The sequence below is a fragment of the Anomaloglossus baeobatrachus genome, unplaced genomic scaffold (assembly GCF_048569485.1).
Source record: "Anomaloglossus baeobatrachus isolate aAnoBae1 unplaced genomic scaffold, aAnoBae1.hap1 Scaffold_3539, whole genome shotgun sequence".
In the NCBI taxonomy this organism is placed as follows: Eukaryota; Metazoa; Chordata; class Amphibia; order Anura; family Aromobatidae; genus Anomaloglossus; species Anomaloglossus baeobatrachus.
Window position 1 is genome coordinate 15,025 of NW_027442898.1, and position 12,401 is coordinate 27,425.

At 46.4% G+C, this 12,401-nt stretch overlaps 8 non-coding genes across 8 annotated transcripts; all 8 read left to right on the plus strand.

The window, feature by feature from the left end:
• The first annotated feature begins 553 nt into the window (after positions 1–553).
• LOC142272615 (U2 spliceosomal RNA) lies at positions 554–744 on the plus strand. The gene has a single exon (XR_012737444.1). It is a non-coding gene; the product is annotated as a U2 spliceosomal RNA (small nuclear RNA).
• A 1,387-nt stretch (positions 745–2,131) lies between these two features.
• Positions 2,132–2,322, plus strand: LOC142272616 (U2 spliceosomal RNA). The gene has a single exon (XR_012737445.1). It is a non-coding gene; the product is annotated as a U2 spliceosomal RNA (small nuclear RNA).
• Positions 2,323–3,709: 1,387 nt separating this feature from the next.
• Positions 3,710–3,900, plus strand: LOC142272617 (U2 spliceosomal RNA). The gene has a single exon (XR_012737446.1). It is a non-coding gene; the product is annotated as a U2 spliceosomal RNA (small nuclear RNA).
• Positions 3,901–5,287: 1,387 nt separating this feature from the next.
• LOC142272618 (U2 spliceosomal RNA) lies at positions 5,288–5,478 on the plus strand. Its single transcript, XR_012737447.1, has one exon. It is a non-coding gene; the product is annotated as a U2 spliceosomal RNA (small nuclear RNA).
• A 1,390-nt stretch (positions 5,479–6,868) lies between these two features.
• On the plus strand, positions 6,869–7,059 carry LOC142272619 (U2 spliceosomal RNA). The gene has a single exon (XR_012737448.1). It is a non-coding gene; the product is annotated as a U2 spliceosomal RNA (small nuclear RNA).
• A 1,387-nt stretch (positions 7,060–8,446) lies between these two features.
• On the plus strand, positions 8,447–8,637 carry LOC142272620 (U2 spliceosomal RNA). The gene has a single exon (XR_012737449.1). It is a non-coding gene; the product is annotated as a U2 spliceosomal RNA (small nuclear RNA).
• A 1,387-nt stretch (positions 8,638–10,024) lies between these two features.
• On the plus strand, positions 10,025–10,215 carry LOC142272622 (U2 spliceosomal RNA). Its single transcript, XR_012737451.1, has one exon. It is a non-coding gene; the product is annotated as a U2 spliceosomal RNA (small nuclear RNA).
• A 1,387-nt stretch (positions 10,216–11,602) lies between these two features.
• Positions 11,603–11,793, plus strand: LOC142272624 (U2 spliceosomal RNA). The gene has a single exon (XR_012737452.1). It is a non-coding gene; the product is annotated as a U2 spliceosomal RNA (small nuclear RNA).
• The last annotated feature ends 608 nt before the right edge of the window (positions 11,794–12,401 follow it).

A 12,401-nucleotide genomic window follows, 5' to 3' on the forward strand; every position in this document is an offset into this window, starting at 1 on the left:
CATCACAATAGCGCTGCTGCCTAGAAAACAAGCTGCGCAGAAGAAGTTGTTCTTTGGGTGGGAGGGTGGGCTAGTGGAAGGAGGGGGCAATCTCTTTTTTTCCCGGGTGGTAGGGGGATGACAGGAGAAGGGAAGCGGGTGGTGAGAAAGGTACAGAGGGCAGGGTTTGGGGGCTGGGAAGGAAAGGGAAAAGATTAGGGTTTGGGGATGATGAAAGGGCTTTCTACGGGTAAGGATGGCAAAGGGTGGCAGTGACGGAAAGTCAGGCAACCTGTCCTGTCCGTCTTTTTGTATCGTGAATTGGAAAGACTGCAAGGGGGAGGGGAGTTGCTTGCGCCCTAAAGGAGGAGTTATTCAGATTCATTGCAGTGGGCGGCGGCTGCAAAACGCACCATTCTTCTTGTTTTGGCTCTGCAAAGCAGCCTTTTCAAGGGTTGGCTTGGGTGACAAAATGTCTTGTGTAGGCGTGGGTTTGTCTCCCTCTCGCTCTCTCTCCCTAAGATGTGTCCGGCATAGGCCAGGGTGCCACTCGAGGCCCAAACCAATTCTGGTTATCGCTTCTCGGCCTTTTGGCTAAGATCAAGTGTAGTATCTGTTCTTATCAGTTTAATATCTGATACGTCCCCTATCTGGGGACCATATATTAAATGGATTTTTAGAACAGGGAGATGGAAAAAGAGCTTGCTCTGTCCACTCCACGCATTGACCTGGTATTGCAGTACCTCCAGGAACGGTGCACCCCTTCTTAACCCAGTTTCCAAAAGCAGAACTCAATTCACCTGATTCATATTAGCCCGATTTAATGAATTGGAAGAAAGCATACGTCTTCATATGCACCTCAATTTGGCCCATTCACTTTTCACACTTCCTCCTTTTGTTTTTTATCTTTCACACTTTTGACTTTCTTTATTCATCCAAATAGCAAACTCATCACCACTCAACCTGACCAACTCGGCTATGTCCCCGTGCTGCAGTTCTCTGTCTTATCTAGATCATTTGCAATTGAATGGAATAGATCCCTTTTGGACAAAGTGGATTCACCTGCTGCTGCAGTGACCACAGGTGTGATAACATCTAGAATTGGCATCTGGTGCGATCTCTCCGCTTCCACTCCAAAGAAAGTTACCTGTTTATTCCTATCATGCATTGGTTTTTGGGGTTTTCTTTGAGTAATGATGATCTCTTTAGTAGTCTGTTGGCGCCCTCTCCTGGAGGAATAGTTTGCTTGCTCTTGGACATTCTAAAAGAGAGGTCATGATAGACATTGAGCTTCTGAGCTCAATTGGGGACAGTCATGGGTGATGAATGTTTGCAACCTACTGCGAAGCCTCATACCGCAATATAAGGAACGTCAAATACTAAGAAAGGGCGGCCTATGAAAGAATTACTACTTTCAATAAGTACACTTAAACGGCTAATTGGGAATAGAAAAACTGTAAAAAGCCCTCTGAGAAAGCCCCCCTCTAACCTTTGATAGTAAGCTTTTCTGTAGTCTGCCTGTTGATGTATTTTCCGTTTGAACTGTGCACAACATGAAGAGACGGAACACTGGCGGCTTGTCACAATGCCCCCCGATGACATCACAATAGCGCTGCTGCCTAGAAAACAAGCTGCGCAGAAGAAGTTGTTCTTTGGGTGGGAGGGTGGGCTAGTGGAAGGAGGGGGCAATCTCTTTTTTTCCCGGGTGGTAGGGGGATGACAGGAGAAGGGAAGCGGGTGGTGAGAAAGGTACAGAGGGCAGGGTTTGGGGGCTGGGAAGGAAAGGGAAAAGATTAGGGTTTGGGGATGATGAAAGGGCTTTCTACGGGTAAGGATGGCAAAGGGTGGCAGTGACGGAAAGTCAGGCAACCTGTCCTGTCCGTCTTTTTGTATCGTGAATTGGAAAGACTGCAAGGGGGAGGGGAGTTGCTTGCGCCCTAAAGGAGGAGTTATTCAGATTCATTGCAGTGGGCGGCGGCTGCAAAACGCACCATTCTTCTTGTTTTGGCTCTGCAAAGCAGCCTTTTCAAGGGTTGGCTTGGGTGACAAAATGTCTTGTGTAGGCGTGGGTTTGTCTCCCTCTCGCTCTCTCTCCCTAAGATGTGTCCGGCATAGGCCAGGGTGCCACTCGAGGCCCAAACCAATTCTGGTTATCGCTTCTCGGCCTTTTGGCTAAGATCAAGTGTAGTATCTGTTCTTATCAGTTTAATATCTGATACGTCCCCTATCTGGGGACCATATATTAAATGGATTTTTAGAACAGGGAGATGGAAAAAGAGCTTGCTCTGTCCACTCCACGCATTGACCTGGTATTGCAGTACCTCCAGGAACGGTGCACCCCTTCTTAACCCAGTTTCCAAAAGCAGAACTCAATTCACCTGATTCATATTAGCCCGATTTAATGAATTGGAAGAAAGCATACGTCTTCATATGCACCTCAATTTGGCCCATTCACTTTTCACACTTCCTCCTTTTGTTTTTTATCTTTCACACTTTTGACTTTCTTTATTCATCCAAATAGCAAACTCATCACCACTCAACCTGACCAACTCGGCTATGTCCCCGTGCTGCAGTTCTCTGTCTTATCTAGATCATTTGCAATTGAATGGAATAGATCCCTTTTGGACAAAGTGGATTCACCTGCTGCTGCAGTGACCACAGGTGTGATAACATCTAGAATTGGCATCTGGTGCGATCTCTCCGCTTCCACTCCAAAGAAAGTTACCTGTTTATTCCTATCATGCATTGGTTTTTGGGGTTTTCTTTGAGTAATGATGATCTCTTTAGTAGTCTGTTGGCGCCCTCTCCTGGAGGAATAGTTTGCTTGCTCTTGGACATTCTAAAAGAGAGGTCATGATAGACATTGAGCTTCTGAGCTCAATTGGGGACAGTCATGGGTGATGAATGTTTGCAACCTACTGCGAAGCCTCATACCGCAATATAAGGAACGTCAAATACTAAGAAAGGGCGGCCTATGAAAGAATTACTACTTTCAATAAGTACACTTAAACGGCTAATTGGGAATAGAAAAACTGTAAAAAGCCCTCTGAGAAAGCCCCCCTCTAACCTTTGATAGTAAGCTTTTCTGTAGTCTGCCTGTTGATGTATTTTCCGTTTGAACTGTGCACAACATGAAGAGACGGAACACTGGCGGCTTGTCACAATGCCCCCCGATGACATCACAATAGCGCTGCTGCCTAGAAAACAAGCTGCGCAGAAGAAGTTGTTCTTTGGGTGGGAGGGTGGGCTAGTGGAAGGAGGGGGCAATCTCTTTTTTTCCCGGGTGGTAGGGGGATGACAGGAGAAGGGAAGCGGGTGGTGAGAAAGGTACAGAGGGCAGGGTTTGGGGGCTGGGAAGGAAAGGGAAAAGATTAGGGTTTGGGGATGATGAAAGGGCTTTCTACGGGTAAGGATGGCAAAGGGTGGCAGTGACGGAAAGTCAGGCAACCTGTCCTGTCCGTCTTTTTGTATCGTGAATTGGAAAGACTGCAAGGGGGAGGGGAGTTGCTTGCGCCCTAAAGGAGGAGTTATTCAGATTCATTGCAGTGGGCGGCGGCTGCAAAACGCACCATTCTTCTTGTTTTGGCTCTGCAAAGCAGCCTTTTCAAGGGTTGGCTTGGGTGACAAAATGTCTTGTGTAGGCGTGGGTTTGTCTCCCTCTCGCTCTCTCTCCCTAAGATGTGTCCGGCATAGGCCAGGGTGCCACTCGAGGCCCAAACCAATTCTGGTTATCGCTTCTCGGCCTTTTGGCTAAGATCAAGTGTAGTATCTGTTCTTATCAGTTTAATATCTGATACGTCCCCTATCTGGGGACCATATATTAAATGGATTTTTAGAACAGGGAGATGGAAAAAGAGCTTGCTCTGTCCACTCCACGCATTGACCTGGTATTGCAGTACCTCCAGGAACGGTGCACCCCTTCTTAACCCAGTTTCCAAAAGCAGAACTCAATTCACCTGATTCATATTAGCCCGATTTAATGAATTGGAAGAAAGCATACGTCTTCATATGCACCTCAATTTGGCCCATTCACTTTTCACACTTCCTCCTTTTGTTTTTTATCTTTCACACTTTTGACTTTCTTTATTCATCCAAATAGCAAACTCATCACCACTCAACCTGACCAACTCGGCTATGTCCCCGTGCTGCAGTTCTCTGTCTTATCTAGATCATTTGCAATTGAATGGAATAGATCCCTTTTGGACAAAGTGGATTCACCTGCTGCTGCAGTGACCACAGGTGTGATAACATCTAGAATTGGCATCTGGTGCGATCTCTCCGCTTCCACTCCAAAGAAAGTTACCTGTTTATTCCTATCATGCATTGGTTTTTGGGGTTTTCTTTGAGTAATGATGATCTCTTTAGTAGTCTGTTGGCGCCCTCTCCTGGAGGAATAGTTTGCTTGCTCTTGGACATTCTAAAAGAGAGGTCATGATAGACATTGAGCTTCTGAGCTCAATTGGGGACAGTCATGGGTGATGAATGTTTGCAACCTACTGCGAAGCCTCATACCGCAATATAAGGAACGTCAAATACTAAGAAAGGGCGGCCTATGAAAGAATTACTACTTTCAATAAGTACACTTAAACGGCTAATTGGGAATAGAAAAACTGTAAAAAGCCCTCTGAGAAAGCCCCCCTCTAACCTTTGATAGTAAGCTTTTCTGTAGTCTGCCTGTTGATGTATTTTCCGTTTGAACTGTGCACAACATGAAGAGACGGAACACTGGCGGCTTGTCACAATGCCCCCCGATGACATCACAATAGCGCTGCTGCCTAGAAAACAAGCTGCGCAGAAGAAGTTGTTCTTTGGGTGGGAGGGTGGGCTAGTGGAAGGAGGGGGCAATCTCTTTTTTTCCCGGGTGGTAGGGGGATGACAGGAGAAGGGAAGCGGGTGGTGAGAAAGGTACAGAGGGCAGGGTTTGGGGGCTGGGAAGGAAAGGGAAAAGATTAGGGTTTGGGGATGATGAAAGGGCTTTCTACGGGTAAGGATGGCAAAGGGTGGCAGTGACGGAAAGTCAGGCAACCTGTCCTGTCCGTCTTTTTGTATCGTGAATTGGAAAGACTGCAAGGGGGAGGGGAGTTGCTTGCGCCCTAAAGGAGGAGTTATTCAGATTCATTGCAGTGGGCGGCGGCTGCAAAACGCACCATTCTTCTTGTTTTGGCTCTGCAAAGCAGCCTTTTCAAGGGTTGGCTTGGGTGACAAAATGTCTTGTGTAGGCGTGGGTTTGTCTCCCTCTCGCTCTCTCTCCCTAAGATGTGTCCGGCATAGGCCAGGGTGCCACTCGAGGCCCAAACCAATTCTGGTTATCGCTTCTCGGCCTTTTGGCTAAGATCAAGTGTAGTATCTGTTCTTATCAGTTTAATATCTGATACGTCCCCTATCTGGGGACCATATATTAAATGGATTTTTAGAACAGGGAGATGGAAAAAGAGCTTGCTCTGTCCACTCCACGCATTGACCTGGTATTGCAGTACCTCCAGGAACGGTGCACCCCTTCTTAACCCAGTTTCCAAAAGCAGAACTCAATTCACCTGATTCATATTAGCCCGATTTAATGAATTGGAAGAAAGCATACGTCTTCATATGCACCTCAATTTGGCCCATTCACTTTTCACACTTCCTCCTTTTGTTTTTTATCTTTCACACTTTTGACTTTCTTTATTCATCCAAATAGCAAACTCATCACCACTCAACCTGACCAACTCGGCTATGTCCCCGTGCTGCAGTTCTCTGTCTTATCTAGATGATCATTTGCAATTGAATGGAATAGATCCCTTTTGGACAAAGTGGATTCACCTGCTGCTGCAGTGACCACAGGTGTGATAACATCTAGAATTGGCATCTGGTGCGATCTCTCCGCTTCCACTCCAAAGAAAGTTACCTGTTTATTCCTATCATGCATTGGTTTTTGGGGTTTTCTTTGAGTAATGATGATCTCTTTAGTAGTCTGTTGGCGCCCTCTCCTGGAGGAATAGTTTGCTTGCTCTTGGACATTCTAAAAGAGAGGTCATGATAGACATTGAGCTTCTGAGCTCAATTGGGGACAGTCATGGGTGATGAATGTTTGCAACCTACTGCGAAGCCTCATACCGCAATATAAGGAACGTCAAATACTAAGAAAGGGCGGCCTATGAAAGAATTACTACTTTCAATAAGTACACTTAAACGGCTAATTGGGAATAGAAAAACTGTAAAAAGCCCTCTGAGAAAGCCCCCCTCTAACCTTTGATAGTAAGCTTTTCTGTAGTCTGCCTGTTGATGTATTTTCCGTTTGAACTGTGCACAACATGAAGAGACGGAACACTGGCGGCTTGTCACAATGCCCCCCGATGACATCACAATAGCGCTGCTGCCTAGAAAACAAGCTGCGCAGAAGAAGTTGTTCTTTGGGTGGGAGGGTGGGCTAGTGGAAGGAGGGGGCAATCTCTTTTTTTCCCGGGTGGTAGGGGGATGACAGGAGAAGGGAAGCGGGTGGTGAGAAAGGTACAGAGGGCAGGGTTTGGGGGCTGGGAAGGAAAGGGAAAAGATTAGGGTTTGGGGATGATGAAAGGGCTTTCTACGGGTAAGGATGGCAAAGGGTGGCAGTGACGGAAAGTCAGGCAACCTGTCCTGTCCGTCTTTTTGTATCGTGAATTGGAAAGACTGCAAGGGGGAGGGGAGTTGCTTGCGCCCTAAAGGAGGAGTTATTCAGATTCATTGCAGTGGGCGGCGGCTGCAAAACGCACCATTCTTCTTGTTTTGGCTCTGCAAAGCAGCCTTTTCAAGGGTTGGCTTGGGTGACAAAATGTCTTGTGTAGGCGTGGGTTTGTCTCCCTCTCGCTCTCTCTCCCTAAGATGTGTCCGGCATAGGCCAGGGTGCCACTCGAGGCCCAAACCAATTCTGGTTATCGCTTCTCGGCCTTTTGGCTAAGATCAAGTGTAGTATCTGTTCTTATCAGTTTAATATCTGATACGTCCCCTATCTGGGGACCATATATTAAATGGATTTTTAGAACAGGGAGATGGAAAAAGAGCTTGCTCTGTCCACTCCACGCATTGACCTGGTATTGCAGTACCTCCAGGAACGGTGCACCCCTTCTTAACCCAGTTTCCAAAAGCAGAACTCAATTCACCTGATTCATATTAGCCCGATTTAATGAATTGGAAGAAAGCATACGTCTTCATATGCACCTCAATTTGGCCCATTCACTTTTCACACTTCCTCCTTTTGTTTTTTATCTTTCACACTTTTGACTTTCTTTATTCATCCAAATAGCAAACTCATCACCACTCAACCTGACCAACTCGGCTATGTCCCCGTGCTGCAGTTCTCTGTCTTATCTAGATCATTTGCAATTGAATGGAATAGATCCCTTTTGGACAAAGTGGATTCACCTGCTGCTGCAGTGACCACAGGTGTGATAACATCTAGAATTGGCATCTGGTGCGATCTCTCCGCTTCCACTCCAAAGAAAGTTACCTGTTTATTCCTATCATGCATTGGTTTTTGGGGTTTTCTTTGAGTAATGATGATCTCTTTAGTAGTCTGTTGGCGCCCTCTCCTGGAGGAATAGTTTGCTTGCTCTTGGACATTCTAAAAGAGAGGTCATGATAGACATTGAGCTTCTGAGCTCAATTGGGGACAGTCATGGGTGATGAATGTTTGCAACCTACTGCGAAGCCTCATACCGCAATATAAGGAACGTCAAATACTAAGAAAGGGCGGCCTATGAAAGAATTACTACTTTCAATAAGTACACTTAAACGGCTAATTGGGAATAGAAAAACTGTAAAAAGCCCTCTGAGAAAGCCCCCCTCTAACCTTTGATAGTAAGCTTTTCTGTAGTCTGCCTGTTGATGTATTTTCCGTTTGAACTGTGCACAACATGAAGAGACGGAACACTGGCGGCTTGTCACAATGCCCCCCGATGACATCACAATAGCGCTGCTGCCTAGAAAACAAGCTGCGCAGAAGAAGTTGTTCTTTGGGTGGGAGGGTGGGCTAGTGGAAGGAGGGGGCAATCTCTTTTTTTCCCGGGTGGTAGGGGGATGACAGGAGAAGGGAAGCGGGTGGTGAGAAAGGTACAGAGGGCAGGGTTTGGGGGCTGGGAAGGAAAGGGAAAAGATTAGGGTTTGGGGATGATGAAAGGGCTTTCTACGGGTAAGGATGGCAAAGGGTGGCAGTGACGGAAAGTCAGGCAACCTGTCCTGTCCGTCTTTTTGTATCGTGAATTGGAAAGACTGCAAGGGGGAGGGGAGTTGCTTGCGCCCTAAAGGAGGAGTTATTCAGATTCATTGCAGTGGGCGGCGGCTGCAAAACGCACCATTCTTCTTGTTTTGGCTCTGCAAAGCAGCCTTTTCAAGGGTTGGCTTGGGTGACAAAATGTCTTGTGTAGGCGTGGGTTTGTCTCCCTCTCGCTCTCTCTCCCTAAGATGTGTCCGGCATAGGCCAGGGTGCCACTCGAGGCCCAAACCAATTCTGGTTATCGCTTCTCGGCCTTTTGGCTAAGATCAAGTGTAGTATCTGTTCTTATCAGTTTAATATCTGATACGTCCCCTATCTGGGGACCATATATTAAATGGATTTTTAGAACAGGGAGATGGAAAAAGAGCTTGCTCTGTCCACTCCACGCATTGACCTGGTATTGCAGTACCTCCAGGAACGGTGCACCCCTTCTTAACCCAGTTTCCAAAAGCAGAACTCAATTCACCTGATTCATATTAGCCCGATTTAATGAATTGGAAGAAAGCATACGTCTTCATATGCACCTCAATTTGGCCCATTCACTTTTCACACTTCCTCCTTTTGTTTTTTATCTTTCACACTTTTGACTTTCTTTATTCATCCAAATAGCAAACTCATCACCACTCAACCTGACCAACTCGGCTATGTCCCCGTGCTGCAGTTCTCTGTCTTATCTAGATCATTTGCAATTGAATGGAATAGATCCCTTTTGGACAAAGTGGATTCACCTGCTGCTGCAGTGACCACAGGTGTGATAACATCTAGAATTGGCATCTGGTGCGATCTCTCCGCTTCCACTCCAAAGAAAGTTACCTGTTTATTCCTATCATGCATTGGTTTTTGGGGTTTTCTTTGAGTAATGATGATCTCTTTAGTAGTCTGTTGGCGCCCTCTCCTGGAGGAATAGTTTGCTTGCTCTTGGACATTCTAAAAGAGAGGTCATGATAGACATTGAGCTTCTGAGCTCAATTGGGGACAGTCATGGGTGATGAATGTTTGCAACCTACTGCGAAGCCTCATACCGCAATATAAGGAACGTCAAATACTAAGAAAGGGCGGCCTATGAAAGAATTACTACTTTCAATAAGTACACTTAAACGGCTAATTGGGAATAGAAAAACTGTAAAAAGCCCTCTGAGAAAGCCCCCCTCTAACCTTTGATAGTAAGCTTTTCTGTAGTCTGCCTGTTGATGTATTTTCCGTTTGAACTGTGCACAACATGAAGAGACGGAACACTGGCGGCTTGTCACAATGCCCCCCGATGACATCACAATAGCGCTGCTGCCTAGAAAACAAGCTGCGCAGAAGAAGTTGTTCTTTGGGTGGGAGGGTGGGCTAGTGGAAGGAGGGGGCAATCTCTTTTTTTCCCGGGTGGTAGGGGGATGACAGGAGAAGGGAAGCGGGTGGTGAGAAAGGTACAGAGGGCAGGGTTTGGGGGCTGGGAAGGAAAGGGAAAAGATTAGGGTTTGGGGATGATGAAAGGGCTTTCTACGGGTAAGGATGGCAAAGGGTGGCAGTGACGGAAAGTCAGGCAACCTGTCCTGTCCGTCTTTTTGTATCGTGAATTGGAAAGACTGCAAGGGGGAGGGGAGTTGCTTGCGCCCTAAAGGAGGAGTTATTCAGATTCATTGCAGTGGGCGGCGGCTGCAAAACGCACCATTCTTCTTGTTTTGGCTCTGCAAAGCAGCCTTTTCAAGGGTTGGCTTGGGTGACAAAATGTCTTGTGTAGGCGTGGGTTTGTCTCCCTCTCGCTCTCTCTCCCTAAGATGTGTCCGGCATAGGCCAGGGTGCCACTCGAGGCCCAAACCAATTCTGGTTATCGCTTCTCGGCCTTTTGGCTAAGATCAAGTGTAGTATCTGTTCTTATCAGTTTAATATCTGATACGTCCCCTATCTGGGGACCATATATTAAATGGATTTTTAGAACAGGGAGATGGAAAAAGAGCTTGCTCTGTCCACTCCACGCATTGACCTGGTATTGCAGTACCTCCAGGAACGGTGCACCCCTTCTTAACCCAGTTTCCAAAAGCAGAACTCAATTCACCTGATTCATATTAGCCCGATTTAATGAATTGGAAGAAAGCATACGTCTTCATATGCACCTCAATTTGGCCCATTCACTTTTCACACTTCCTCCTTTTGTTTTTTATCTTTCACACTTTTGACTTTCTTTATTCATCCAAATAGCAAACTCATCACCACTCAACCTGACCAACTCGGCTATGTCCCCGTGCTGCAGTTCTCTGTCTTATCTAGATCATTTGCAATTGAATGGAATAGATCCCTTTTGGACAAAGTGGATTCACCTGCTGCTGCAGTGACCACAGGTGTGATAACATCTAGAATTGGCATCTGGTGCGATCTCTCCGCTTCCACTCCAAAGAAAGTTACCTGTTTATTCCTATCATGCATTGGTTTTTGGGGTTTTCTTTGAGTAATGATGATCTCTTTAGTAGTCTGTTGGCGCCCTCTCCTGGAGGAATAGTTTGCTTGCTCTTGGACATTCTAAAAGAGAGGTCATGATAGACATTGAGCTTCTGAGCTCAATTGGGGACAGTCATGGGTGATGAATGTTTGCAACCTACTGCGAAGCCTCATACCGCAATATAAGGAACGTCAAATACTAAGAAAGGGCGGCCTATGAAAGAATTACTACTTTCAATAAGTACACTTAAACGGCTAATTGGGAATAGAAAAACTGTAAAAAGCCCTCTGAGAAAGCCCCCCTCTAACCTTTGATAGTAAGCTTTTCTGTAGTCTGCCTGTTGATGTATTTTCCGTTTGAACTGTGCACAACATGAAGAGACGGAACACTGGCGGCTTGTCACAATGCCCCCCGATGACATCACAATAGCGCTGCTGCCTAGAAAACAAGCTGCGCAGAAGAAGTTGTTCTTTGGGTGGGAGGGTGGGCTAGTGGAAGGAGGGGGCAATCTCTTTTTTTCCCGGGTGGTAGGGGGATGACAGGAGAAGGGAAGCGGGTGGTGAGAAAGGTACAGAGGGCAGGGTTTGGGGGCTGGGAAGGAAAGGGAAAAGATTAGGGTTTGGGGATGATGAAAGGGCTTTCTACGGGTAAGGATGGCAAAGGGTGGCAGTGACGGAAAGTCAGGCAACCTGTCCTGTCCGTCTTTTTGTATCGTGAATTGGAAAGACTGCAAGGGGGAGGGGAGTTGCTTGCGCCCTAAAGGAGGAGTTATTCAGATTCATTGCAGTGGGCGGCGGCTGCAAAACGCACCATTCTTCTTGTTTTGGCTCTGCAAAGCAGCCTTTTCAAGGGTTGGCTTGGGTGACAAAATGTCTTGTGTAGGCGTGGGTTTGTCTCCCTCTCGCTCTCTCTCCCTAAGATGTGTCCGGCATAGGCCAGGGTGCCACTCGAGGCCCAAACCAATTCTGGTTATCGCTTCTCGGCCTTTTGGCTAAGATCAAGTGTAGTATCTGTTCTTATCAGTTTAATATCTGATACGTCCCCTATCTGGGGACCATATATTAAATGGATTTTTAGAACAGGGAGATGGAAAAAGAGCTTGCTCTGTCCACTCCACGCATTGACCTGGTATTGCAGTACCTCCAGGAACGGTGCACCCCTTCTTAACCCAGTTTCCAAAAGCAGAACTCAATTCACCTGATTCATATTAGCCCGATTTAATGAATTGGAAGAAAGCATACGTCTTCATATGCACCTCAATTTGGCCCATTCACTTTTCACACTTCCTCCTTTTGTTTTTTATCTTTCACACTTTTGACTTTCTTTATTCATCCAAATAGCAAACTCATCACCACTCAACCTGACCAACTCGGCTATGTCCCCGTGCTGCAGTTCTCCGTGCTGCAGTTCTCTGTCTTATCTAGATCATTTGCAATTGAATGGAATAGATCCCTTTTGGACAAAGTGGATTCACCTGCTGCTGCAGTGACCACAGGTGTGATAACATCTAGAATTGGCATCTGGTGCGATCTCTCCGCTTCCACTCCAAAGAAAGTTACCTGTTTATTCCTATCATGCATTGGTTTTTGGGGTTTTCTTTGAGTAATGATGATCTCTTTAGTAGTCTGTTGGCGCCCTCTCCTGGAGGAATAGTTTGCTTGCTCTTGGACATTCTAAAAGAGAGGTCATGATAGACATTGAGCTTCTGAGCTCAATTGGGGACAGTCATGGGTGATGAATGTTTGCAACCTACTGCGAAGCCTCATACCG